Source organism: Callorhinus ursinus, unplaced genomic scaffold, assembly GCF_003265705.2.
Source record: "Callorhinus ursinus isolate GAN/ISIS: 27379988/994484 unplaced genomic scaffold, GSC_fseal_2.0 scaffold19, whole genome shotgun sequence".
Lineage (NCBI taxonomy): Eukaryota > Metazoa > Chordata > Mammalia > Carnivora > Otariidae > Callorhinus > Callorhinus ursinus.
The window spans coordinates 29,579,274-29,606,455 of record NW_027397081.1 but is presented as its reverse complement, the minus strand read 5'-3'; the positions used below and the strand labels follow the sequence as shown (position 1 = coordinate 29,606,455).

Sequence of the window (27,182 nt, the reverse complement as noted above, 5' to 3'; positions counted from 1 at the left end):
AAATACTCCTGCAATAAACATAGGGTGCATATTCCTTTTTGAATTAATGTTTTCATTTTCTCTGGGTAAATACCCAGTGGTAGAATTACTGGATCATATGGTAATTCTATTTTTAATTTTTCAAGGAAACTACATACTGTTTTCCATAGTGGCTGCACCAATACACATTCCCACCAACAGTGTACAAGGGTTCCTATTCCTCCATATCTTAGCCAACACTTGTTATTTTTTCTCTTTGACTTTAGCCATTCTGACTGGTGTGAGGTGATGTATCATCGTGGTTGTGAACTGCATTTCCATGATGATGAGTGATGAACATCTATCTTCTCATGTGTCTGTTGGCCTTCTCTCTGTCTTTGTTTGAAAAGTGTCTATTCAGATCCTATGCCCATTTTTTAATTGGATTAATTGGTTTTTTGGTGTTGAGTTATATAAATTCTTTATAAATTTTGGATATTAACCCCTTATTGGATATATCATTTGCAAATATCTTCTCCCATTCAGTACGCTGCCTTGTTTTGTTGATGGCTTCCTTCCCTGTTCCAAAGTTTATTTTGATGTAGTCCCAATACTTTAACTTTGCTTTTGTTTCCCTTGCCTAAGAAGACATATCTAGAAAAATGTTTCTACAGCTGATGTCAAAGAAATTACTGCCTATGTTATTTTCTAGGAGTTTTATGGTTTCAGGTCTCACCATTTAGATCTTTAACCTATTCTGAGTTTATTTTTGTGTATGCTTCAAGCAAGTGGTCCAGCTTCATTCTTTTGCATGTTGCGGTCCAGTCTTCCCAGTGCTATTTGTTGAAGAGACTGTCTTTGTGTATTATTGCCAAATGTATATTATTGCCTCCACTGTCATAGATTAATTGACTATATATGCATGGGTTCATTTTTGGACTCTCTATTCTGTTCCATTGATTTTTGTGTCTATTTTTGTGTAATATCTTACTATTTGGATTACTACAGCTCTGTAGTAGGTCTTGAAATCTGGGATTGTGATACTTTTAGCTTTGTTCTTCTTTCTCAAGATTACATTGGCTATTCAAGGCCTTTTGTGGTTCTATACATATTTGAGGATTGCTGTACTACTTCTGTAAAAAATGCTGTTGCTATTTTGTTAGGGACTGCATTCAATCTGCAGATTGGTTAGTATGGACTTATTTTAACAATATTGGTTCTTCAAATCCATGAGCATGGAATACCTTTCCACTTGTTTGTATCATCTTCAGTTTCTTTCATTGATGTTTTATAGTTTTCAGAGTACAGATAGTTCATCTTCTTAAGTTTATTCCTATTAAATTCATTATTTTTAGTGCAATTGTAAATGGGATTGACTTCATTTCTCTCTCTGCTACTTCACTATTATTGTAAAGAAATGCAACAGATTTCTGTATATTAATTTTGTATCCTGTGACTTCACATTTATCAGTTCCAATAGTTTTTGGTGGAGACTTTAGGGTTTTCTATACATGGTATCATGTCACCTGCAAACAGTGAAAGTTTTACTTCTTCCTTACCAATTTGGATGACTTTTCTCTCTCTTTTTTTAAAGTTTTTATTTAAATCCTAGTTAGTTAACATATAGTGTCCTATTAGTTTTAGGTGTACAATTTAGTGACTTAATACTTATATACAACATACAGCTCATCAAAAGTGCACCCCTTAATCACCATCACGAATTTATCCCACCCACCCCCACCTCCCCTCTGGTAACCATCAGCTTGTTCACTATAGCAAAGAGTCTGTTTCTTGATTTTCCTCTTTTTTTCCAATGATTGATTGTTTTGTTTCTTAAATTCCACATATGAGTCAAATCATATGGTATTTCTCTCTCTCTGGCTGACTGATTTTGCCTAACATTATACTCTCTAGCTCCAACCATGTCATTGCAAATAGCAAGATTCCATTCTTTTTATGGCTGAGTAATATTCCATTGTATAGATACAACTTCTTCATTATCCATTCAACAGTCATGCACATGGGCTTTTTCCATAATTTAGCTATTGTAGATAATGCTGCTATAAACATCAAGAAACATGTACCCCTTCAAGTCAGTATTTTGTATTCTTTGGGTAAATACCTAGTAGTGCAACTGCTGGATCATAAGGTAGTTCTATTTTGAACTTTCTGAGGAATCTTCATACTGGTAAGAGAGTTCTCCACATCCTTGACAACACCTATTGTTTCTTGTGCTGTTAATTTTAGCTATTCTACAGTGTGAGATGCTATTGCACTGTAGTTTTGATTTGCATTTCCCTGACGATGAGTTATGTTTAGCATCTTTTCATGTGTCTGTTGGCCAACTGCATGTCTTCTTTGGAAAAATGTCTATTCATGTCTTCTGCCCATTTTTTAATTGGATTGTTTTTTAAGTTTTAGAAGTTCTTTATAGATTTTAGATACCTTTATCAGATATGTCATTTGCAAATATCTTCTCCCATTCCATAGGTTGCCTTTTAGTTTTGTTGTTTCCTTCATTGTGCAGAAGCTTTTTATTTTAATGTAGTCCCAATACCTTATTTTTACATTTATTTCCCTTGCCTCAGGAGACCTATCTAGTAAGAAGTTGCTAACGCCAATGTCAAAGAGATTACTGCCCATGTTCTCCTCTAGGATTTTTATGGTTTCAGGTCTCACATTTAGGTCTTTCATCCATTTTAAAATTATTTTTGTGTATGGTATAAGAAAGTGGTCCAGTTTCATTCTTTTGCAATGTTGCCGTCCAGTTTTCCCAACACCCATTGTTGAAGAGGCTGTCATTTTTCCATCGGATATTCTTTCCTACTTTGTCAAAGATCAATTGCCCATATACTTGTGGGTTCATTTCTGGGTTTTCTATTCTGTTTCACTGATTGAGGTGTCTATTTTTGTGCCAGTACCATCTTGTCTTGATCACTACCACTTTGTAATATAACTTAAAGTCAGGAATTCTGATGCCCCCAGCTTTTACTTTTTCAAAATTGCTTGGCTATTCGGGGTCTTTCATGGTTCCATACAAATTTTAGGATTGTTTATTCTAGCTCTGTGAAAATGCTGCTAGTACTTTGATAGGGATTACATTAAATGTGTAGATTACATTGGGTAATAGAGACATTTAAACAATATTTGTTCTTCTAATCCATTAGCATGGAATGTTTTTCCATTTCTTTGTGTCATGTTCAATTTCTTTCATCAGTATTTTATAGTTTTCAGAGTACAGATCTTTTACCTCTTTGGTTAGGTTTATTCCTAGGTATCTTATGGTTTTTGGTACAATTGTAAATGGGATAAGTTCCTTGATTTCTTTTTCTGCTGCTTCATTATTGGTGTAGAGAAGTGCAATAAACTTCTGTACAGATTTTGTATCCTGCAAGTTTACTGAATTCATGTATGAGTTCCAGCAATTTTTTGGTGGAGTCTTTCTGGTTTTCTATATTGAGTATCATATCATCTGCAAATAGTGAGTCTGACTTCTTCCTTGCACATGTGGATGCCTTTATTTCTTTTTGCTGTCTGATTTCTGAGGCTAGGACTTCCAGTATTATGTTAAATAACAGTGGTGAGAGTGGACATTCCTGTCTTCTTCCTGACCGTAAAGGAAAAACTCTTTTACCCCATTGAGGAGATGATGTTAGCTCTGGGTTTTTTTGTACATATGCTGAGGTATGTTCCCTCAAAACCTACTTTGTTGAGGGTTTTTATCATGAATGGATGTACTTTGTCAAATGCTTTTTCTGCATCTACTGAAAGGATCATATGGTTCTTATCCTTTCGTTTATTAATGTGGAGTATCACATTGATGGATTTGTGAATACTGAACCATCCCTGCAGCCCAGGAATAAAACCCATTTGATTGTGGTGAATGTTTCTTTTAATGTACTGTTGGATTCAGTTTGCTAGTATTTTATTGAGAATTTTTGCACCCATGTTCATCAGGGATACTGGCCTGTAGTTTTGTTTTTTAGTGGAGTCATTATCTGGTTTTGGTATCAGGCCTCATAGAATAAATTTGGAAGTTTTCCTTCCTTTTCCATTTTTTGGAATAGTTTGAGAATAGGAAATAACTCTTCTTTCAGTGTTTGGTGGAATTTGCCTATGAAGCCATCTGGCACTGGACTTTTGTTTGTTGGGAGATTTTTTTTGATTACTAATTCAATTTCTTTGATGGTTTCCATTTATTCAAGTTTTCTATTTCTTAGTTTCAGTTTTGGTAGTTTATGTGTTTCTAAGAATTTATCCATTTCTTCCAGGTTGTCCAATTTGTTAGCATATAGTTTTTCATAATATTCTCTTATAACTGTATTTCTGTAGTGTTGGGTTGTTATTTCTCCTCTCTCACTTGTGATTTCATTTATTTGGGTCCTTTCTCTTTTCTTTTTGACAAGTGTGGCAAAGGGCTTATCAATTTTACTAATTTTTTCAAAGAACCAGCTCCTGGTTTCGTTGATCTGTTCTACTGGTTTTTTTTAGTTTCAATATCATTTATTTTTGCTCTAATCTTTATTATTTTCCTTCTTCTGCTGGATTTAGGCTTCATTTGTTCTTCTTTTACTAGATCCCTTTAAGTGTAAGTTAGGTTTTTGAGATTTTTCTTGCCTCCTAAGTAGGCCCTGTATTGCTATATACTTCTCCCTTAGGACTGCTTTTGATGCATGGCAAAGGTTTTGGACTTCTGTGTTTTCATTTTCATTTGTTGCCACATTTTTTTTTTTTTTACTTCTTCTTTAATTTCCTGGCTGACCCATGCATTCTTTAGTAAAATGTTCTTTAACCTCCACGTATTAGTGGTCTAATTTTTTTTTTTTGTAGTTGACTTAAGTTTCATAGCATTGTGGTCAGAAAATATGCATGGTATGATCTCAATCTTTTTGTACTTATTGAGGCCTGATTTGTGACCTAGTATGTGTTCTGGAGAATGTCCCATGTGCACTTGAAAAGAATGTGTATTCTGTTGCTTTAGGATGGAATGTTCTGAATATATCTGTCAAGTCCATCTGGTCCAGTGTGTCATTCAAAGCCATTATTTCCTTGTTGATTTTCTGCTTAGATGATCTATACATTGATGTAAGTGCAGTGTTAAAGTCCCCTACTATTATTGTATTATTATCAATGAGTTCCTTTACGTTTATTTGTTGTATTTTTTTAAGTTTTTATTTCTTTGAGTGAAAGAGAGAGAGAGAGAACACAAGCAGCTGAGAGGCAGAGGGAGAGGGAGAAGTAGGCTCCTGGCTGAGCAGGGAACCCAATACGAGGCTCAATTGCAGGACCCCAGGATCATGACCTGAGCCAAAGGCAGAATGTTTAACCAACTGAGTCCCCCAGGTGTCCCCCCTTTATGTTTATTTATTGTTTTATATATCTGGATGCTCATCGGTTGGGTACATAAATATTTACAACTGTTAGATCTTCTTGGTGGATTTGTCCCCTTTATTATGATATAGTGCCTTTCTTCATCTCTTATTAGTCTTTGGTTTAAGGTCTAATTTGTCCAATTTAAGTATTGCTACTCTTTCTTTTGACATCCATTTACATGATAAATGTTTCTCCATCTCTTCATGCTCAATCTGGTGTCTTTAGATCTAAAATGAGTGTTTTTGTAGGCAGCATATAGATGCGTCTTATTCTTTTTGCATTCTAACACCCTATATATTTTGATTAGAGCATTGAGTCCATTTACATTCAGAGTAATTATTGATAGATATGTGCTTAGTGCCATTTTTGTTGTTTTGTTCTTGTTCCTGTTGATTTTCTCTGTTCACTTATTTTTGTCACTTTTGGTCTTCTTGTCCACTCAAAGAGTCCCCTTTAATATTTCTTACAGGGCTGATTTAGTGGTCATGAACTTCAGTTTTTGTTTGTGTGGGAAACTCTTTACCTCTCCTTCTATTCTGAATGATAGCCTCGCTGGATAAAGTATTCTTGGATACAGATTTTTCACATTAAGCATTTTGAATATATCATGCCACTCCCCTCTGGCTTGCCAAGTTTTGTTGAGAAATTTCCAGGTAGCCTTATGGGTCTTCCTTTTAAGTTAAGGACTTTTGTCTTGCTGCTTTTAAGACTTTTTCTTTACCACCATATTTTGCAAATTCAATCACAGTATGTCTTGGTGTGGGCCAGCTTCTGTTGATTTTGACAGGAGTTCTCTGTGCCTCCTAGACCTAGATGTCTGTTTCCTTCCCCAGATTAGGGAAGTTTTCAGCTATTATTCCCACAAATAAACTTTCTGCCCACTTTTTTCTCTCTTTTTCTTCTGGGATTCCTATAATACAAATGTTATTACATTTGATGGAGTCACTAAGTTCCCTCAGTCTAGTCTCCTGTTCCATAATTCTTTCTCTCTTTTGTTCACTTTTATTATTTTCCATTACTTTGTCTTCTTCTTTTTTCTTTTTCATTACTTTGTCTTCTATATCACTTATTTAATCCTCTGCTTCTTTTGGCTTTGTGTTCATTGCAGCAAGCCTATTTCCAAACTCAGTTATGGCATTTTTCATTTCTGATTCTTTATCTCTTTCATCTCTGTCTTAAGGGTCTCCCTGAAGTCTTCAGTTCTTTTCTCAAGCCCAGAGAGTGTCCTTATGTTTGTTGCTTTAAATTCTCCACTGGCCATGTTACTCATATCTGTTTCATTTAGGTCTCTGGCTATGATCTTATCTGTTCCTTCATTTGGGATGAATTCCTCCAACTTGGTATTTTGTCTAATTCCTTGTCTTCTTCTGTGTATTAGAAAAGCCTGTTATGTTTACTGCTCCTGAGAGTAATATTATGAAGAAGCGGTCATATAATGTCCAGGGCCTAACTCTTCAGGGATGGTCTCTGGTATGTGTTTCATGAGCACTGCTTGTTGTGCCTTGGCTACTCTATCCTTTAGGACAGTCATCTACAGAGGCTCTCCTTGCCTGCAGTGGGCAGTGTTTGGTCCTTGGCCAGAATGCACCAGTTTTAACTAGGTGTGCTCTGGTCTGCTTGTTAAATGAGACCTGATACTACTTCGACTAGAACTGAAGCCCTGCAGAACTCTGGTTGGGGGACATGGTGTGGGCAGGGGTTTCTGCTGGTCTTCTGGAGAAGGGGCCTGCTGCACAGGGACTAAGGCAATCTTGACCAAGATGGGCAGTCCTGCCAGAGCATAAGAGTGTAGGACTTGGTGTAAGTACGTTAGGCAGTCAGTGTGGTCGCTGCACTGCTTATTGCAGGTTGCTCTGTATTTATGCTGAGGGGTAGGAGAGGGAAATGGTGCAGCTGGCTCCTTTGTCCCTGGAGAGGCATCTCCCTGATTGCTGCCTCTCAGAGGAGTACACCAAAAAGAGCGAATAATCTCCCCCATGTGTGACCTAGGCGTTTTCCAGATATTGCTTCCATACGACCACCTCCAGGTTGTTTGCCTGCCTTCTCTTTAGGAGCAGTGCAGTGCCCTTAGGGCTCTAACCCAGCAAAGCCCGCTGACTTTTAAAATTCTAGTATTTGTGCCCTGACGGTTGCAAGAACTCACGAAAATCAGCCCATCTCATTTTCCCAGCCAATGGCTTTGGGAAAATGTTCTCCCTGTGCCTTCTCTTGTGTGCTCCTCTCTCCCTCTTCTCCCACCCCTCGCCCTTCTGTACAACCATGGCTCCTTCCCCTCCACAGCACCTATAATCTGTTTCTCCCCTAAACCACATCTCTGCACTTCTTACCTTCTTTCATGTGGATCCTTCTCTCCCTTTAGTTGTGGAGTTTGTTCTGTCAGTTTTCAGGTTGATTTCTGGGGTATTTAGAATGATTTGATAGTTATCTAGTTGTGTTCGAGGGAAGAGGAAAGCTTAGGGTCCTCCTGCTCTGCCACCATCTAAGCTCCTCCCCGGATGCCTTTTATTTCTTTTTCTTATCTGATTGCTTTGGCTAAGAATGCCACCACTATGCTGAACAGAAGTGGTGAAAGTGGACATTCTTATCTTGTTCCTGATGTTAAAGGAAAAGCTCTCAGTTTTTCACCATTGAGTATGATGTTAACTGTGGGTTTTCTTTTTTTTTTTTTTTTTGTGAACACACCATTTAAAGACACACCCTCCCCGCCCAGGGCAGCTTCCGGGCAGGTCACTTTTTGTCCAAAACCGCTTGTACCGCTCCTCGTCAAAGTCATCATTGAGCTCTGGCTTCTCCTCCTTTTTCTTTGCGGGCTGGGTCTTGCGCTTCCGGAGCCGCGTCTGCCTCTCCTCCGGGGAGAGGGTGTCCAGGTCCACAGGCATCTCCAGCATTCATCGTGGTTCCCGATAGCGGATGTGGACGGTGGAGCCGTCCTGCTTGACCAGGAGCACAGGGTAGAGGCGTGCGTAGGTCTGTCGGTGCACACACGTGAGCGAGGCTCTGCTGCTGTCAGCCTGCCGGGAGGACGTGTGCAGGCCTCAGTGCGCCAGAGCAGACCCTGTCAGCACGTGCCGCCGCAGCAGGCCAAGCAGCCTGCCCATCGTGGCCATTCCTCCTGAGGGCCCCTATGCCACGTGGAGGCTCAGGGTCAGCCACTGGCCTGGTGTGCGACCTGCCCCCCTGCCTGAGCTCCGGAGCAACGTGGAGTGCCAGCGTCCCGGCCGCCCCCGGCCAGACGGGAGTGGAAGGGACCAGGGCCAAGCACACAGTCACGGCCGACCCAGCGCCCCGTCCTCCAGGGGCACGGCCGCAACCTAACTGTGGGTTTTCTTATATGGTTTTTATTATGTTGAGGTATGTTCCCTCTAAGAGGGATTTGCTGACAGGGCAATATCAATCTTACAGCGCCAAGAAAGCATATACATGGAAAAAAGAAAATTAAGAATAGATTTTAAAATTTAAAAAACCTAAAGATCACTCTTTAAAAGTACTTTCCATAATTTTGGGGATAAGGTGGCACCTTATAAAAAGAAATCAAGAAAACATTATCCTGAAATAAACACTGTTAGGTCAGATATATAGCATATGTTATTTAAAGTACAGTTTTATATATATATATTTTAAAGATTTTATTTATCTATTTCAGAAAGAGAGAGAGAGAGAGAGAGAGCGCACACAAGCAGGTGGAGTGGAAGTCAGAGGGAGAGGGAGAAGCAGGCTCCCTACCGAGCAGAGAGCCCAACATGGGGCTCAATCCCAGGACCCTGGGATCATGACATGAGCCAAAGGCAGATGTTTAACTGCCTGAGCCACCCAGGCACCCCTAAAATATAGTTTTAAATTGCCTCTAAAAAATTTGCTTCTAATACTTTGCAATTTGGATTTTCCATTACTGATAATGCCTTTCTTCTCCACTAGTAGAAAAAATTTAGTTGACTATACAACCAGAAGTCGGCCTGCTTCTGAAAACCAGCACAGGCTAAGGACTCATGAGATGAAGGAAAAGATGTCTCTGCAAAAGACATTTTGTCATTAAACGTTCAAAAGAGGTTCATCAAAAGATTTCATTGATACTTGTTAAAAATTTCACTAAGTCTAAAATGAAGGTGTCATTAATGTACTGTTTCCTGCATGCATGATGTAAAAGGCAAAGAGATCAGCTAAGACTCGAACTTATATGCAAAAATGTTGTACAATATAGAATATCAAGCACAGATGCTAAAACTGTTTCCACAATTTGCCAACTTCCATAATACTTATTTAAGGAAATTCCCTCTTAGAAATTGTTTCTAGGTGACAGGCTGCTGGGAAAATGGTGGAATAGGACGACCCTGGGCTCACCTCTTGCTGCGTGGCCGCCCAGAGAGCATCCACATTGGCATAAATAACCCAGAAAGCAGCCCCAAAACTGGCAGAACAGACTCTCCACAGCTCGGCATAGACAAGAGGCCACAGCGAAGCAGATCCACCCCCTTCGATCGCTCTTGGCAAGATCCCATCAAAGCAGTGCCACAAGCCTTGCAGTGTGCGTGCAGCCCAGACAAGGGTCAGCACCACTCCAAAGTAAGTTCTGCCCCAGGGAGAGGGGAAGATAACCACACACCCGTCTGACTGTGACCCCAGCAGTGGGTTGGAGGCAGGCAGCTGGTCTAACTGCAGGCCCCATCCACCAACAAAAGCTTCTCAGGGGACAACACAGGGAAAGTGCCTGCAGTTTGGTGCTACTGCATCTCTGACAAATGCCTGGTCTGACTCAACTCAAGCCCAAGGCAGCTCCAGACTGGCCCACTAATACCACGAGCACCAGGCTCTGCCCACAATAGCCAGAGAGCCATCGCAGACAACAGGACTGAAGGCAAACACATCCCAGCCACAATGGTAGAACAGCCCTGGAGCAATACATATAGGAGACACCCCCCTGAAGCACCAGGTTCTCAGGTACAGGAGACATTACACTGCAGGACCTCTTCTTCATAAAGCCACTACTTTCAAGTGAGGGAGATGTAGCTGACTTTCCTAACACAGAGAAACAGACAGAGCAATAGACAGAATGAGGAGACAGAGGAATATGTCCCAAATGAAAGAAGAGAACAAAATCAGAGAGGATACCTAAGCAAAACGGAGATAAGCAATATGTCTGATAGCGAATTTAAAGTAACACTCATAAAGATACTCGCTAGAATTGAGAAAGGAGTGCAGGACCTCCATGAGATCCTCCACCAAGAGATAGGAGACATAAAAAAGAACCAATTATAGCTACTGGACTCACTAAATGGAAATAAGAATAGACCACCTGGAATAAATAGCAAGCAAGAGGAAGTAGAAGAAAGGATCGGCCACCTGGAGGACAGAGTCATGGAAAATAATCAAGCCGAGTGGATGAGAGGGGGAAAAAATATGCAAAATGAGAATAGACCCAGGGAACTCGGCAACACTGTCAAGCATAACAGTCGCATGACAGGGATCCCAGAAGGAGAAGAGTGAGAAAAGGGGGCAGAAGATTTGTCTGAAGAAATAATGGCTGAAAACTTCCTGAATCTGGGGAAGGAAAGAGAAATCCAGATCCAGGAGGCACAGAGAGCCCCCAAGACAACCAACCCAAAGAGGTTGGACCAAGACACAAAGTAAATAAGATGGCCAAAAGTAGTGATAAATAGAGAATTTTAAAACCAGCAAGAGAAAGGAAAGCAGGTACATACAAGGGAAACCCCATACGGCTATCAATGGGTTTTTCAGCAGAAATTCTGCAGGCCAGAAGAAAGTGGCATGATAAATTCCAACTGCTAAAAGGAAAAAATCTACAGCCTATTCAGAGTACTCTATCCAGCAAAGCTTTCATTTAGAATAGAAGGAGACATAGAGTTTCCCAGAAAAACAAAAGTTAAAAGCAAAACCAGCCACCTCCCTGTCACACATGATGCCATCGGCCTGTGGATCCCAAATTCGCAGTCCAACTGCCCACCTGCCAGAGTCAGCACGCACGGCCTGCCACCTGCTCAATGCCAAGTCAACACGCCTTCACCTCAGATTGCCAAGGGCTCAAACTGACATTCTTCCCCTCAAATTCCAGCCCCTGTGCTCAAGTTTGTGCACAAAAGTGAGCATAACTATAACAGCAGAATAAGGCAACCCAAACATCTAACTATTTCTATGGAATACAGAATGGATAAAATGAGTGTGCTAGGCTGAGAACATCTCCAAAAAGCACATCAAAGAACAATACACACAGCATGATTCTGGTTAGTTAAAAAAAAAAAAAAAATCCTGGGAAGAATAAAACAAGATGAAACCAGAGAGGGAGACAAACCGTAAGAGACTCTTAAGCATAGGAAAGAAACTGAGGGTTGCTGGAAGGGAAGGGGGGAATGGGGTAACTGGGTGATGGGCATGAAGGAGGGCACGTGATGGAATGAGCACTGGGTGTTGTATGCAACTGATGAATCACTGAACTCTACCTCTGAAACTAATAATACACTATATGTTAATTAATTGAATTTAAATTTTAAAAAAAGGAACACCCCCTGCCAAAAAAAAGAAATTGTTTCTAGGTAACATTCAAACTACTGGGGGAAGAGGGATGGTAGGGGGGAATGAAGACATATTCACCATTTTCTATTCATCCCTTAAGGTATTCCCCCTCACCTCAAGAAGCTCTGCCTAAAGTGGCCATAAAGGTGTGGAAGGGCCCTTTTTCTATATTACATATCACAATAAAACCCATCAAGGGCAATGCTGTATTTCAGGCCTCTCCCACAACACCCAAGACTCAGAGATGTACTTTCTGAGTAATCCCCAAATAGTTCTGGAAAGTGTCAGGCACTATGTGAACATTCAGCAAACATTATACTGATAAACCAAACTAAATACACTAAATTTGGTGAATTATGTGAAATCATAAACTGAGGAGTCCTTTATTGACTGGTACAGGATAGGGAAAAAGTAATTCTGTCCAGCAGTTACCAAGGGAAATAAGAATCCAGATATGTTCATTTCTGATAAACTAAGCACCCAAAAACACAAAGAAGTCAGTTCAAAGCACAGGGAACTGGAAATGTCGGGTCAGCCTTTTCTAGAAGTAAGAAAGACCAGAGGCAGGTAATGCAGAACCAGCTTTTGGATAACAGAACTGAGACTTCAAAGACACTGCCTTTCCTCAGGGGGAAGAACAGGTGATTAGAGTCTCTGGTAAACCTCTACCCAAACAACTGGTCCCTGGTTTTGAGAAGAATCTTAAAATAGAGGAAATCCCCAAACACTGCTATATACTTACCATGAAATATGAAGTAAAACAATAAGTGTAAAAGCACTTAAGGTTTGTCTCCACATACAAAACCACTGTACCAATCCAGAGACCCAGAACTTCTGGATGGAACTGAATGGACCCAGAAGATCAGGGAATAAGGATCCTTTCCTATTTATACTCAACTCAGAGCTCACTCCAGCAAAAGCAGCTCATTGTATAAATAAATGGCTTCTAAAGGCCAGATGATGTTAATGGTTGCATTTGAGTCCAGCAAAGAAAAGATTCATTTGCTGTGTGTTAAATTTTAGACTTAGGTTGAACAAATGTGACAGATGAAAACTTCAACAGAAAAAGAAAAAAGAAGCCAACCTGTTTTCCCACTTGTTAAAATCAGGTTTTATAACAAAACAGTCCAAATATAAGTGGGAATATACACTGTTTGGAATATCTTCTAAATATCTCTTTGTATATACAAACACAGAAAACCCCTATTTCTCTTTTGGTACAAGAAGACTATTTTATTCATTACTTTTATTTTTTATTTATTTATTAAGTAGGCATGGAGACCAATGCTGGGCTTGAACTCACAATCCTGAGATTGAGACCTGAGCTGAGATCAAGAGTCTGATGCTTAACCATGTGAGCCACCCAGGTGCCCCAAGAAGACTATTTTTAAAAATTCTGTCCTAATATAAAATCAGGCAAACTGAATTAAATAATTAAATAGACAACAAGTCTAGGTTAAAACACCATAAAAATATTGAGTCGTGACTGCTATTAACTTAATACATGGCCATATACTTAAATAGCGGCTATTCTTTCTCAGGAAGAAACTCAGTATATCAAATATTTTGAATATCAGGGTCTGAGTTTAAAACTCAGGTTTCTGGTGTGCCTGGCTGGCTCAGTTGGTAGAGCATACAACTCTTGATCTCAGGGCTGTGAGTTTGAGTCCCCTCCCCCCACCACCTGGTTGGGTGTAGAGATTACTTAAAAATAAAATCTTAAAATAAATAAATACTTGAGTTTCCAAATGCTTATGTCCTTGACTTGCAACCACTCAGTCTATACATTCTACAGCAACCTAACCCAGCTTGCCTCAAAAGCTAACATGCATACAAGCCACCCGGCTTTGGCTAAATGAAGATTCTGATTCACTACTCTGGAATTAAGCCTGACATTTTTTTATAAGCCTGTCCCTTTTTTTTTTTTAATTATTTTTTTGGGGGGGAGGGGAAGCCTGTCCCTTTTTATAAGCTATTGGTCTACAGACCATACCCTGAGCAACAAGGCCCTAACCCACATCTCCAAATGGTTAATCAAGGTTAAAATATCACAGTGCTCCTATCAGGTGCTGCTGTTGCTAGGAGTTTATCTACTGGAAAACATTTTGACAGCTATGGTGCCCCTATTTCTTCCTCCTCCAATTCAGTGATGAAGTCAGTCCTTTGTGTTCTGGGGACCCTGGGGACACTTGTAATCTCACCCCACTAATCTTCTCCCTCTTCTATTATCTTAGGAATTTAGTTGCAGGTGAAAAGACCCACCTGGATGATGATCATGATTTTTGTGGGTGGAGGTGGGGGCTGCAAATGGCTGAAGCTCCACTCAGATCTTGCTGCTCTGACAAGAAAAACAAACTCCTTCCCCTTTTCCACCTCCCCAGGATGCAACCAAGAGCATCCTGAAGCAGAATTTTCAATGTTGTGGGTTGCTTGATCTTGGAACATGGACTAAAAAGGATCAGGGGAGAGGTTTGTGAGCCTGTGGAAGAAGAAGTTCCTGACTCTACTTATATAATTCCAAATTAGTAGGAAGCAGCTGGTGACTGCCATCCTCAGCAGTCACTTCCCACCCCTGATGCCTAACAAGGTTGACTCTGAACCCATTTGCCTTGGTCAAAAAGAGCAGTGCTTCCAGGAGGCATATTTAGGGATCTTAATATATTTACTAGCTCCTAGAAAAAAGAATCCAGTATTAGACTTTCAGACACCCACTACGAAGCATATATTTTAACAAAGGTATTATGTTTGACGGAAGGGGATTGCTCATTCATTCATTTATTTATTCAATATATACTGAATGTTACTGAGCACCTACCACATTCTGTATTGGGTAGTAGAGATAGAATGAACAATTCCTACTCTCATGAACCTTGCATTCTAACAATACATACTTAACCAATATACAACATTCTAATTCTACATACATTATTAGCTGTAATTACAATAAAGGCTATAAAGAAAAGTACAGGGGACTATGAAAGCATATAGCAGGAGGTACTAATCCCAAGAATTGGGGAAAGTTTCCCTAAAGAAATGACATTTAGGACTGAATCTGATGGTAAGTAAATTCAACCCTGCAAAAAATGGCCAAAGTATATATTACATGCACTGGGAAACATGTGCAGTCTCTCTGAGCAGCTCTGAGAAAATAAAAGCCAAGGAAGCTAACTATAGTGAGCAAAGGGGCAGAATACAAAAGGATATTTAAAGTAGGGACTCAATTATTTCTAAAATGTAGAGAAAAATGACAAATACATAAAAATGCTAAATTGTTGCAACACTGCCCCAATAAGATTGTGAATAGTTATTTTTCTTATGTATACTTTTTAAACTTACCAAATTTTACTGACCATAAATTCTTACAGTTAAAAAAAAAAAAGTCCAGATCCCCAAATACAACATGGTAGTGGCTCCCTTCTCCCCTTGCCTCATGCGACCTTTCCATTACTACACACATTTACTTACAGGATACATCCTCCACTCCAGACCTAGTCTTTGACCCTCAATCCTACTATCAAAGCTTAACTCTAAGGACCACTTTTAACGGTCCTTCAGTACTAGGCCAATCCATAGTGGCTAGTGTTAGTTCATTTTCTAGTGGAAAATACCACTAAGAATACTGATACCCAGTGAGAAGAATGGTATCTGTAAGAATCTTATTAGCTAACCAATACTTAAGCTTAAGATAGTTTATAATGTACTTAGAGGGAGGAATGGAAAAACAGCAAGTAAATATAACCATGGCACATAATTAACTTAATGTCTAATGGCTCTTATTCTATAGTTTGTCTTGTCTGCAAACCCATAAGTTTGTACTTCAAGCACTTTCATATTGTGAACTTTTGCATGTTCAGAATATTACATAACAACCCAATTGTAACTAAGTTCAAAGATTTCAATAGATTAAAAAAGCATCTTCAAAGCTCAGTGTCTAAGGTTTTCAACATTGCAGGGGTCTGGAATTTTCAAAAGATATAGAGCTGTGCTGCACAGCTATCAGAGAAAAGATTCTGTTAATGAGACCATAAGAAATCCAAAGATGTCCTCAGCACAGAGCTTGAGAGCATTCCAGAATCCAGATGTTCAGAGGATTCACCCTAACTTTAAAGGAAAGTGTTTATTTACAAGCTCTCCTACCTGACAGTTTTTCTGACAACTAATTTTACCCAATTTGCTCTTTCTTATCTGGTTTTCCTTTTTTTGTCTCCCCATATGTCCCCAAGCCAAACCTGAATTTCTATATACTGAAAACCCAAGATATGATGATAAACTGAAACATCAGATATAGAATTAAACAACTAAACAAAATTTACTAAGTGCTACTATGTTTCCAAACTTACTGTTTATTAAAAACCATATAACTTGGAAGTACATAAAGAATGGAAGATACAAAAAACAGTTCAGTATAAACATAAGATATCACAGTGATTTCACTGTGATCCACAGCCACTAGATTCCAGAGATACATCTTCTAGAGACTCTTCACTAAAACTGAATTCACTACTTTTCAATATCCAACACATCATATCCAACTTAAAACTTACCTGCATGATTTATAATGCAAATTGAAACCTTCCAAATCAGCCATTTCAAATGCTCTTAAGTGTTGCTCAAGCATTTTTTACAGAAGTATAGCTGACATACAATATTAGTTTCAGGTGTACAATATGGTAAATTTGAAGATTTTATAATGCTCACCACCATAAGTGCAGTAACCATCTGTCACCATACAAAGTTGTTACAATGTTGTTGACTACATTCCCCATGCTGTACCTTTCATTTTATAACTGGACTTTTGTTTTTGCTTATTTCTTTTTTAGATTCTACATATAAGTGAATCATATGATATTTGTCTTTTTCTGACTTCCTTTACTTAGCAGAATATCCCCTACATCTATCCAGGTTGTCACAAATGGAAGATCTCATTCTTTTTTATGGCTGAGTAATATATATACACAACATCTTCTTTATCCATTCATCTATGGATGGACATTTAGATTACTTCCATATCTTGGCTTTTGTAAATAGCCATAAACACAGGGCATATATCTTTTTGAATTCAAGTTTTTGCATTCTTCAATGAAATATCCAGAAGGGGAATTAATAGGTCATGTGGTAGTTTTTTTTTTTTTAATAGGTTCCTTGCCCAGTGTGGAGCCCAACATGGGGCTTGAACTCTTGACCCTGAGATCAAGACCTGAGCTGAGATAAAGAGTTGGACACTTAACTAACTGAGCCACCTAGGTGCCCTGGCCATGTGGCATTTCTATTTTTAATCTTTTGAGCAACCTCCATACTGTTTTCCATAGTGGATGTGCTAATTTACTTTTCCACAAACAGCACACATGGGTTCCCTTTCCTCCACATCCTCACCAACACTTGTTATTTCGTGCCTTATTGATACCAGCTATTCTGACCGCTGTGAGGTGATATATCTTCGTGGTTGTGATTTGCATTTCCCTGATGATTAGTGATGTTGAGCATCTTTTCAAATGTTTTCTAGTCATCACTATATCTTCTTTGGAAAAAATGCCTATGCAGGTCCTTTGCCCATTTTTTAATCAGATTATTTGTTTTTTGATCTTGAGTTGTAAGAGCTCTCTATATATTTTGGATACTGATTCCTTATCAGATATATCATTTGCAAATACCTTCTCTCATTCACTAGGTTGCTTTTTTGTCTTGATTATTTCCTTCACTATGCAAAACTGTTTTATATTGTGTAATCCCAATACTTTAATTTTGTTTTTGTCTCCCTTACCTGAAGAGACAGAACCAGAAAAATATTGCCAAGGCCAATGTCTAATAAGAGTTTACTGCCCAATTTTTTTTAAATTTTAGGTTTCAGGTCTTACATTTGGGTCTGTAAACCATTTTGAGTTTATTTTTATGTATGGTGTAAAAAAGTGGCCCAGTTTCTTTCTTTTGCTATCTACTTTTCCCAGCACCATTTATTGAAGAGACTGTCTTTTCCTGACAGTGTATTTTTGCCTTCTTTGAGATTAATTGGCCAAATAAGTGTGGGTTTATTTCTGGGTTCTCTATTTTGCTCTACTGACCTATGTGTCTATTCCTGTGTCAGTGTTAGTATACTGTTTTGATTACTATAGCTTTGTAGTATAGTTTGAAATCTTGGATTGTGATACCTCCATCTTGGTTCTTCTTTCTCAAGATTTCTTTGTCTATCAAACATATGTTGGCGAGGATGCAGAGAAAGGGGAACCCTCTTTACACTGTTGGTGGGAATGCGAACTGGTGCAGCCACTCTGGAAAACAGTATGGAGTTTCCTCAAAAAAGTTAAAAATAGAACTAGCCTATGACCCATCAACTTCACTACCAGGTATTTATCCAAAGGATACAAAAATAGTGACCCAAAGGGGCACATGTACCCCAATGTTTATAGCAGCAATGTCCACAAGAGCCAAAATATGGAAAAAGCCCAGATGACTGGATAAAGATGTGGTATGTAAATATAATGGAATATTACTCAGCCATCAAAAAGAATGAAATCTTGCCATTTGCAATGATGTGGATGGAACTAAAGGGTATTATGCTACATGAAATAAGTCAGTCAGATAAAGACAAACATATGATTTCATTCATATGTGGAATTTAAGAAACAAAAGAGATAAACATAGGGGAAGGGAAGGAAAAATAAGATAAAAACAGAGGGAGGCAAACCATAAGAGACTTTCAACTATAGGGAACAAACCAAGGGTTGCTGGTGGAGAGGTGCATGAGGGATGGGGTAATTGGGTGATGGGCATTAAGGAGGGCACTTGATGTAATGAGCACTGGGTGTTATATGCAACTGATGACTCACTAAATTCTATCTCCAGAACTAATAATATAGTGTATGTTAACTAAATTGAATTTACATTAAAAAAAAAAGATGGTTTTGGCTATGTTGGGTCTTTTGTGGCTCTGTACAAATTTTAGGATTATTTGTTTTAGTTCTGTGAAAAACACTATTGGTATTCCAATACGGATTGCCTTGACTCCACAGACTGAAGTAGACATTTTAACAATATGAATTTTTGTAATCCACGAGCATGGAATATCTTTCCATTTATTTGTGTCATCAATTCCTTTCATCAATGGCTTACAGTTTTCAGAGTACAGGTCTTTCATCTCCTTGATTAAATGTAGTCCTATGTATTTTATTCTTTTTGGTGTAATTGTAAATGAGGTTGCTTTCTTATTTCTCTTTCTGCTACTTCACTATTAGTGTAAAGAAATGCAGCAGATTGGGGCGCCTGCGTGGCTCAGTTGGTTAAGCATCTGCCTTCAGCTCAGGTCATGATCCCCGGGTCCTGGGATGGAGCCCCGTATCGGGCTCTATGTTCAGGAGAGCCTGCCTGTCCCTCTCCTTCTGCCTGCTGCTCTGCCTGCTTGTGCTTGTGCACTCTCGCACTCCCTATCAAATAAATAAATAAAGTCTTTAAAACAAAAAAGAAAAAGATGCAACAGATTTCTGTATATTAATTTTGTATCCTGCAACTTTACTGAATTTATTAGTTCTAATTTTTTTCATGGAGTCTCTAGGGCTTCTTTTTTTAATTTTAGTTCCAGTATGATTAACATAGTGTTATATTAGTTTCAGGTGTGCATTACAGTGATTCAACAATTCCATACATTACCCAGTGTTCATCATGACAAGTGCACTCCTTAATTCCCATCTCCTATTTCAACCATCCTCCCACCCACCACCCCTTTGGCTACCATCAGTTTGTTCTCTATAGTTAAGAGTCTTTTTCTTGGTTTGTCTCTCTTTTTTTTCCCTTTGCTAATTTGTTTTATTTCTTAAATTCTACATGATTGAAATCATATGGTATCTTTCTCTGACTTATTTTGCTTAGCAATATACTCTTTAGCTCCATCCATGTTGTTGCAAATGGCAAGGTTTCATTCTATTTTATGGCTGAATTAATATTCCATTGTAAATATATACACCACATCATCTTTATCCATTCATCTATCAATGGGCACTTGGATTACTTCCATAATTTGGATATTGTAAATAATGTTGCAATAAACACAGGAGTGCATGTATCCATTTGAATTAGTATTTTTGTATTTTTTTCTGTAAATAGTAGTACCGGACCATAGGGTATTTCTTTTTTTAACTTTTTGAAGAACCTCCATACTGTTTCCACAATGGCTGCACCAGTTTGCATTCCCACCAATAGTACAAAAGGGCTCCCCTTTCTCCACATCTTCGTCAATATTTGTTGTTTCCTGTGTTTTTGATTTTAGTCATTCTGACCAGATGTGAGGTAATATCTTTTTTTTTTTTAAGATTTTATTTATTTTGAGAGAGAGAGAGAGAGAGAGAGAGTAGGGGGAGGGGCAGCGGGAGATGGAGAGAGAGAAAATCTCAAGCCTACCTGCACTGAGCATGGAGCTTGACATGGGGCTCGATCCCACGACACTGAGATCATGACCTGAGCTGAAATCAAGAGTCAGACACTTAACTGACTGAGCCACACAGGCACCCCTCCCTGCAGTTCTGATTTGCATTTCACTGATGATGAGTGATGCTGAGCATCTTTTCATGTGTCTGTTGGTCATTTGTATGTCTTCTTTGGAGAAATATCTATTCATTTCTTCTGCCCATTTTTAAATTGAATTATTTGTTCTTTGGGTGTTGAGTTGTGTAAGTTCTTCACATATTTTAGATACTAACCCTTTATAGATATGTCATTTACAAGTATCTTCTCCCATTTAGTAGGTTACCTTTTAGTTTTGTTGTTTCTTTCACTATGCAGAAGCTTTTTATTTTGATGTAGTCCCAACAGTCATTTTTGCTTTTATTTCCCTTGCCTCAGGAGACATCTAGAAAAATGTTGCTATAGCCAATGTCAGAGAAATCATTACCTGTGCTCTCTTCTAGGAGTTTTATAGCTTCAGATCTCATATTAGGTCTTTAACCCATTTTGAAATTATTTTTGTGTATGGTATAAGAAAGTGGACCAGTTTCATTCTTCTGCATACAGCTCACCAGTTTTCCCAACATCATTTGTTGGACTCTTTTTCCCATTGCATATTCTTCCCTCCTTTGTCGAAGATTAATTGACCATACACTTGCGGGCTTATTTCTGGGTTTTCTATTCTGTTCTATTGATCTATGTGTTTATTTTTGTGCCAGTACCATACTGTTTTGATTACTACAGCTTTGTTAGTCTGGAACTTGATGTCTGGAATTGTGACATCTCCAGCTCTTCTTTTTTAAGATTGCTTTGGCTATCCAGGGTGTTTTGTGGTTCCATACAAATCTTAGGGTTGCTTGTTTTAGTTCTGTGAAAAATGCTGTTGGTATTTTGGTAAGGATTGCATTAACTGTATAGATTGTTTTGGGTAGTATAGACATTTTAACAATATTTGTTCTTCCAACCCATGAGCATGAAATGTCATTCCATTTCTTTGTGTCATCTTCAATTTCTTTCATCAATGTTTTATAGTTTTCAGAGTATAGGCCTTTCACCTCTTTAATTAAGTTTATTCCTAGGTATCTTACGATTTTTGGTGCAATTGTAAATGGGATTATTTTAATTTCTCTTTCTGATGCTTCATTATTAATGTATAGAAATGCAACACATTTCTGCACATTGCTTTTGAATCCTATGACTTTACTGAATTCATTTATCAGTTCTAGTACTCCTTTGGTAGAGTCTTTCAGGTTTTCTACATACAGTACCATGTCATCTGCAAATAGTGAAAGTTTTACTTCTTCCTTACCAATTTGGGTGCCTTTCATTTCTTTTTGTTGTCTGATTGCTGTGGCTAGGACTTCCAGTACTATGTTGAATAAAAGTGGAAAGAGTGGACATCCTTGTCTTGTTCTGGTCTCTTTAGGGCTTTGTATATATAGTGTCATGCCATCTGCAAATAGGGACAGTTTTACTTATTCCTTACCAATTTGACTGCCTTTTTCCTGTCTGACTGCTGCTACTAGGACTCTCAGCACTATGTTGAATAAAAATGGCAAGAGTGGGCATCCATGTTTGTTCTTGATCTTAGAGGAAAAGCTTTTAGCTTTCACCACTATGACATTAGCTGTGGGTCTGACATATATGGTCTTCATCACGTTGAGGTATGTTCCCTCTAAACCCACTCTGTTGAGAGTTTATCATGAATCGATGTTGAATTTTGTCAAATGCTTTTTCTACATTCATTGATATGATATGGTTTTTATCCTTCATCTTGTTAATGTGTTGTATCAGTGATGGATATGCAGATATCGAACCACGCTTGCATCTGTGGAATAAATCCCATTTGATCATGGTAAATTATCCTTTTAATGTATTGTTGAACTTGGTTTGCAAATATTTTGTTGAAAACTTTTGCATTTATGTTCAGCAGGGATATTGGCCTGTAATTTTCTTTTTTTATAGTGTCTTTGTCTGGTTTGGGTTTCACGGTAATGCTGGCCTCACAGAATGAATTTGGAAAACTTTCTCCCCTCTTCTATTTTTATATTTTTTTTAACTCTTATTTAAATATTTAGTAGAATTCACCTGTAAAGCCATCTGGTCCTGGAATTTTGTTTGCTGAGAGTTTTTTAATTACCAATTCAATTTCATTACTATTAATTGGTCTATTCAGATTTTCTGTTTCCTCCTGATTCAATCTTGAAAGATCCTACATTTCTAGGAATTTATCCATTTCTTCTAGGTTATCCAATTTGTTGGCATATAATTTTTCATAGTGGTCTCCTATTACCCTGTTATTTCTGTGGTGTTGGTTTTAATTCTATTTCTAACTTTTGAGTCCTTTTTTTCTTGATAAATCTGGCTAAAGGTTTATCAATTTTGTTTATCTTTCCAAAGAACAAGCTCTTAGTTTCACTGATCTTTTCTACTGTTTTTGTAGTCTCCATTTTCTTTTATTTCTACTCTGATCTTTACTATCTCCTTCCTTGTACTAACTTTGGGCTTTTTCTTTTTTCTAGTTCCTTTAGGTATAAGGTTAGATTGAGATCTTTATTGTTTCTTGAGGTAGGCCTGTATCACTATAAACTTCACTTTTAAAACTTCTTTTGCTGCACCTCAAAGATTTTACAACACTGTCTTTCCATTTTCATTTGTCTTCAAGTATTTTTTGAGTTCCTCTTTGATGTTTCCGTTGACCCATTGGTTGTTTAGGAGCATGTTGTTTAGTCTCCATGTGTTTGTGGGCCTTTTCCAGTTCTTTTCTTGTAACTGATTGCTGGTTTCATAGTGTTGTGGATGGAAAAGATGTTAATATGATTTGATTTCAATCTTACTAAATTTGCTGAGACTCATTTTGTGGCCTAACATGTGATCTATCCTGAAGAATGTTCAATGTGTACTTGAAAAGAATGTGTTTTCTGCTGGTTTTGGATAGAATGTTCTGTATATATCTGTTAAGTCTACCTGGTCTAATATGTCATTCAAGGCCACTGTTTCCTTATTTTCTGTGTGGATGAGCTATCCACTGATGTAAGCGGGTGTTAAAGTCCCCTACTATTATGATTGTATTACCATCAATTTTTCCCTTTGTATCTGTTAATATTTGCTTCATATATTTAGGTGCTCCTACACTGGATGCACAAGTACTTAAAACTTTCTCACTCCTGGGCGCCTGGGTGGCTCAGTTGGTTAAGCGACTGCCTTCGGCTCAGGTCATGATCCTGGAGTCCCGAGATCGAGTCCCGCATCGGGCTCCCTGCTCAGCAGGGAGTCTGCTTCTCCCTCTGACCCTCTTCCCTCTTGCGCTCTCTCTCATTCTCTCTCTAATAAATAAATAAAATCTTAAAAAAAAAAAAAAAAACTTTCTCACTCCCTTCCTTTCTTGAAACCCTACAAAGTGGACATCAGAGGGCTTGATGCTATCCCAGAAGTCCTTTAAACTATTCTATTTCTTTTTTTTTTTCCTGTTCAGCTTGAGTGCTTTCCATTACCCTGTCTTCCAGATGATTGATCCATTCTTCTGTACCCTATAATCTGCTGTTGATTCCCTCTAGTGTATTTTTCACTTCAGTTATTATATTCTACAACTCTTACTGGTTCTTTTTTATATTTTCTCTTTGTTGAAGTTCTCACTGAGCTCATCCACTGTTTTCTCAAGTCCAGTGAGTATCTTTATGACCATTACTTTGAAATCTTTATCAGATAGATTGCTCATCTCCATTTCATTTAGTTCATAAGTTTTGCCTTGTTCTTTTGTTTGAAGCATATTTCTTTGTCTCATTTTGTTTGATTTTCTTTGTTTGTTTCTATGAATTAAGGAAAATAGCCACATCTCCCAGTCTTGAAAGATGAGCCTCACAAAGGAACATCCTCAGTGCCTGGAAGCTTTGGCTGGCTAGCTGGAGCTGAAGCAGGATGGGCCAGTAAGTAGTCCTAGGGCACTCTGTACCAGGGCCACCCCAGCAGGATGGCTAGAGTTGGAGTGGGCACTGGCTAGGACACTCCATGCAAGGGGCCCTGGTGGGACAGCTGGAGCAGGCACAGGCCAAGGCTCTCCGCACAGGGGGTGCCCTGTTGGGATAGCTGGAGCTGAAGTGGTGCTCAAGAATTTATTAAGTTTTTAAGAGCTAAGGAAAGCAGGGATTCTTTAGGATGTATGGTAGAGCTTTGGAAGTGGTGGGGTGGAAGTGAGTGGGTAATACGTAATTGGTAAATGTAGAAGATTTATCAATATTTCTTTTGGCATCAAAACTTTAATGTATGCCACTGCTTTTGATATGGAATGAAACTCTAAATTAATTTAAGGGGGAAACCAGGGAATTGAGTTGGGAGTATATTAATAAAGCTGGGTTCTAGTTCCAGCTCAATCACTTAATATTTATGTGATCTAAAGCTGGTGACTTGAACTTCTCTAGGCCTCAGCTTTCTCATCCTGAATAATCTCTTACAGCAGTGGTTCTCAGCTGGGAAAGATACTGCCACCCATAGAACATTTGGAAATTTCTGGAATCATTTTTGGCTGTCATAACTAGCAATGCTACTACTGGCATTTAGAGGCCAGGAATGCTGCTAAACATCCTACAGTGCACAGGACACAGGACACCATAACATAGGATTATCCAGGTCAAAATGTCAACAGTGCCAAGGTTGAGAAACATGTCTTACAATACCTTTAAGCTCTAAAATTCTACAAATTTTATGTCTGTGTGAGTTGAGAGGGGTAAATATTACCTTGGTGGGTAGAAAACTTAATAGAAAATGATTAAATGAGTTGCTGAGATCATTGTGTACATCAATGATAAAAATCTGCATCTCCTGCAATTAGATTTAGCCTGTAAGACAGTTCCCTCTTCCAGAGAATTCCAACATGAACAACCTTTAAAAGAGGAGGAAATTTTCTTAAGTATCTTACCTATCTAGGTCTGTAACAAGACAGATTCCAAATTTTGGTTCTCCAATGAATGAGTGCCTCTAATTTTGAGGAGTAGTTAACACTTTCAGACTCTCCAGACTTCAACTAATGCTTTGAAATGGTATGAATATAATCTATGAGAGAGTTGGGGGCCCAGAATTTAATGCCCATAAGGCTCTGGTTTAATACCCAACATATGGTTTGTTTTAGCACTTTCTGAAAACTATATACTCTTTGTGTCTTAAAACAAAGGTATTTTATTTGAGTTTCAGAATGTTTTCCTTCATATTCCCCTACTTTTCTTCATATACAAAAAGAAATGCCCTTCATGTGAAGGATAGCTAACATTACATGGCACACTGATCTCAGGACATGAAATTCTGTCACTTCATTTCACTGTTTGGGTAAAGGCAACACTAAAACTCTCAGGTGGAACAGCCTATGAAATGGAGATCTTCTTATTCACATAGCATTTTATTATCCTGAACTCATCCACTCTTACTAGCTATTTATCTAATGTCTATTTTTAATGTAGACTCCCTGATTTATATTGGCAGCCCCTTTACTTAAAGATATGCTAAAATTCCCACCAATGCTTTTTATTATTCAAAGCTTGCTAGCTCAGACATGAAAATTTCCCCAGTAAGAGGTCTAACTTTTTCTACAAATATTGAACCACTTTTTAAATCCTGGAGTGTCAAAGAGAAATTTTTCTTCTTTACTCTTCAAACTTAAAATTAGTTTTTTGTTTTTTTGGGTTTTTTTAAGAAAATTTCAGGACACCATCTGTACCTTAGTTGAAATGTATGTATGTTCCCTACATAGAAAAAAATAAATTTTAAAACTGGCTATCTCATCAAAATAAACCATCAGGGAAGCTTTAATATAATGAAGTTCCTCTAGTTAGTATTGTAACCTAAAGTTTTGGAGAACTGGAGGTCTAATGAAACTCTAGAACCCAAAGGGAAGAAAGCAAAGAATGGCAATAGTTTAAAAAAAAAAAGAATGGGAATAGTTTACATCTGGATAGCATTTTATAACTTATAGTACCACTTTCACTCACAGTCTCATTTGATCCATGTAACAATCCTATAAAATGGGTATTATAATCACCTCTCTACAGATTGAGAGAATAAGTCTCAAATATATTAGGAGACAATTATAACTTTGAAACTTGAAAGTATCAGAGATCAAAGTGGAAACCAGGTCTTCTAGCTCCAAATTACTTTAAAATAAAGATTAAGAAACATACAAATTAGATCGTGGCTTCTGATCTGTCAAGGCTAAAATATGTTTGAACAGAAATATGTGTCGGCCCCCATCCAAAATAGCTAGTGAAGCTCCCAAACCTGCAGTTAAAGAGCAGACACCTCCTTATGCCACACTGTTCTCTCATCAATGGACATCTGTATACCTATATCTATATACCCATTTCAAAAATTATGCTAGGCATAAGACAAGTTTTCTACCCTCAAACTACAAACTACCTGAAGAGTCAAGACACACAAATAGGAAAACTATACTGCCATTGATAATTTAAATTAATAGGTCAATATAACATCCAAAGATATGATTCAAATTAGACTATAATTAGGGTAAACCAAGTTCTGTGGAGCTTAAAGTGGATAAAATTTTGAGTCCCTCATTAGGAAAACAAATATAAATTTATGAATACAAAGGTATAGGTAGTAAGTGGTAATAAGTGAATATTAGGTAATAAGTGAATATTTATTATGAGAACAAAAATCACAAAAATATATAAATTTTAAAAGATGGCCACACAAATATCACAAAATCTAGACATATGATATTTTAATTAATTCCTTGGTACACTACAATCTTTCGTACATCTTGGGATTTTTAGATCATCTCATCATATGCCAATGATTTTATAAAACTGTCTATGAAAATAACAAATATAATTAAGACTTTAATTCAGGAGCACCTTGGGATGCCTGGGTGGCTCAATCAGTTAATTCAG

The 27,182-nt window shown here is 38.1% G+C and overlaps 1 protein-coding gene and 1 pseudogene across 2 annotated transcripts in view; both read right to left on the bottom strand.

The window, feature by feature from the left end:
* Positions 1-27,182, bottom strand: part of JAM3 (junctional adhesion molecule 3) — a 105,559-nt gene that overhangs the window by 65,731 nt on the left and 12,646 nt on the right. The gene's annotated exons all lie outside the window — the stretch shown is intronic.
* On the bottom strand, positions 7,971-8,636 carry LOC112840501 (large ribosomal subunit protein mL55 pseudogene; annotated as a pseudogene).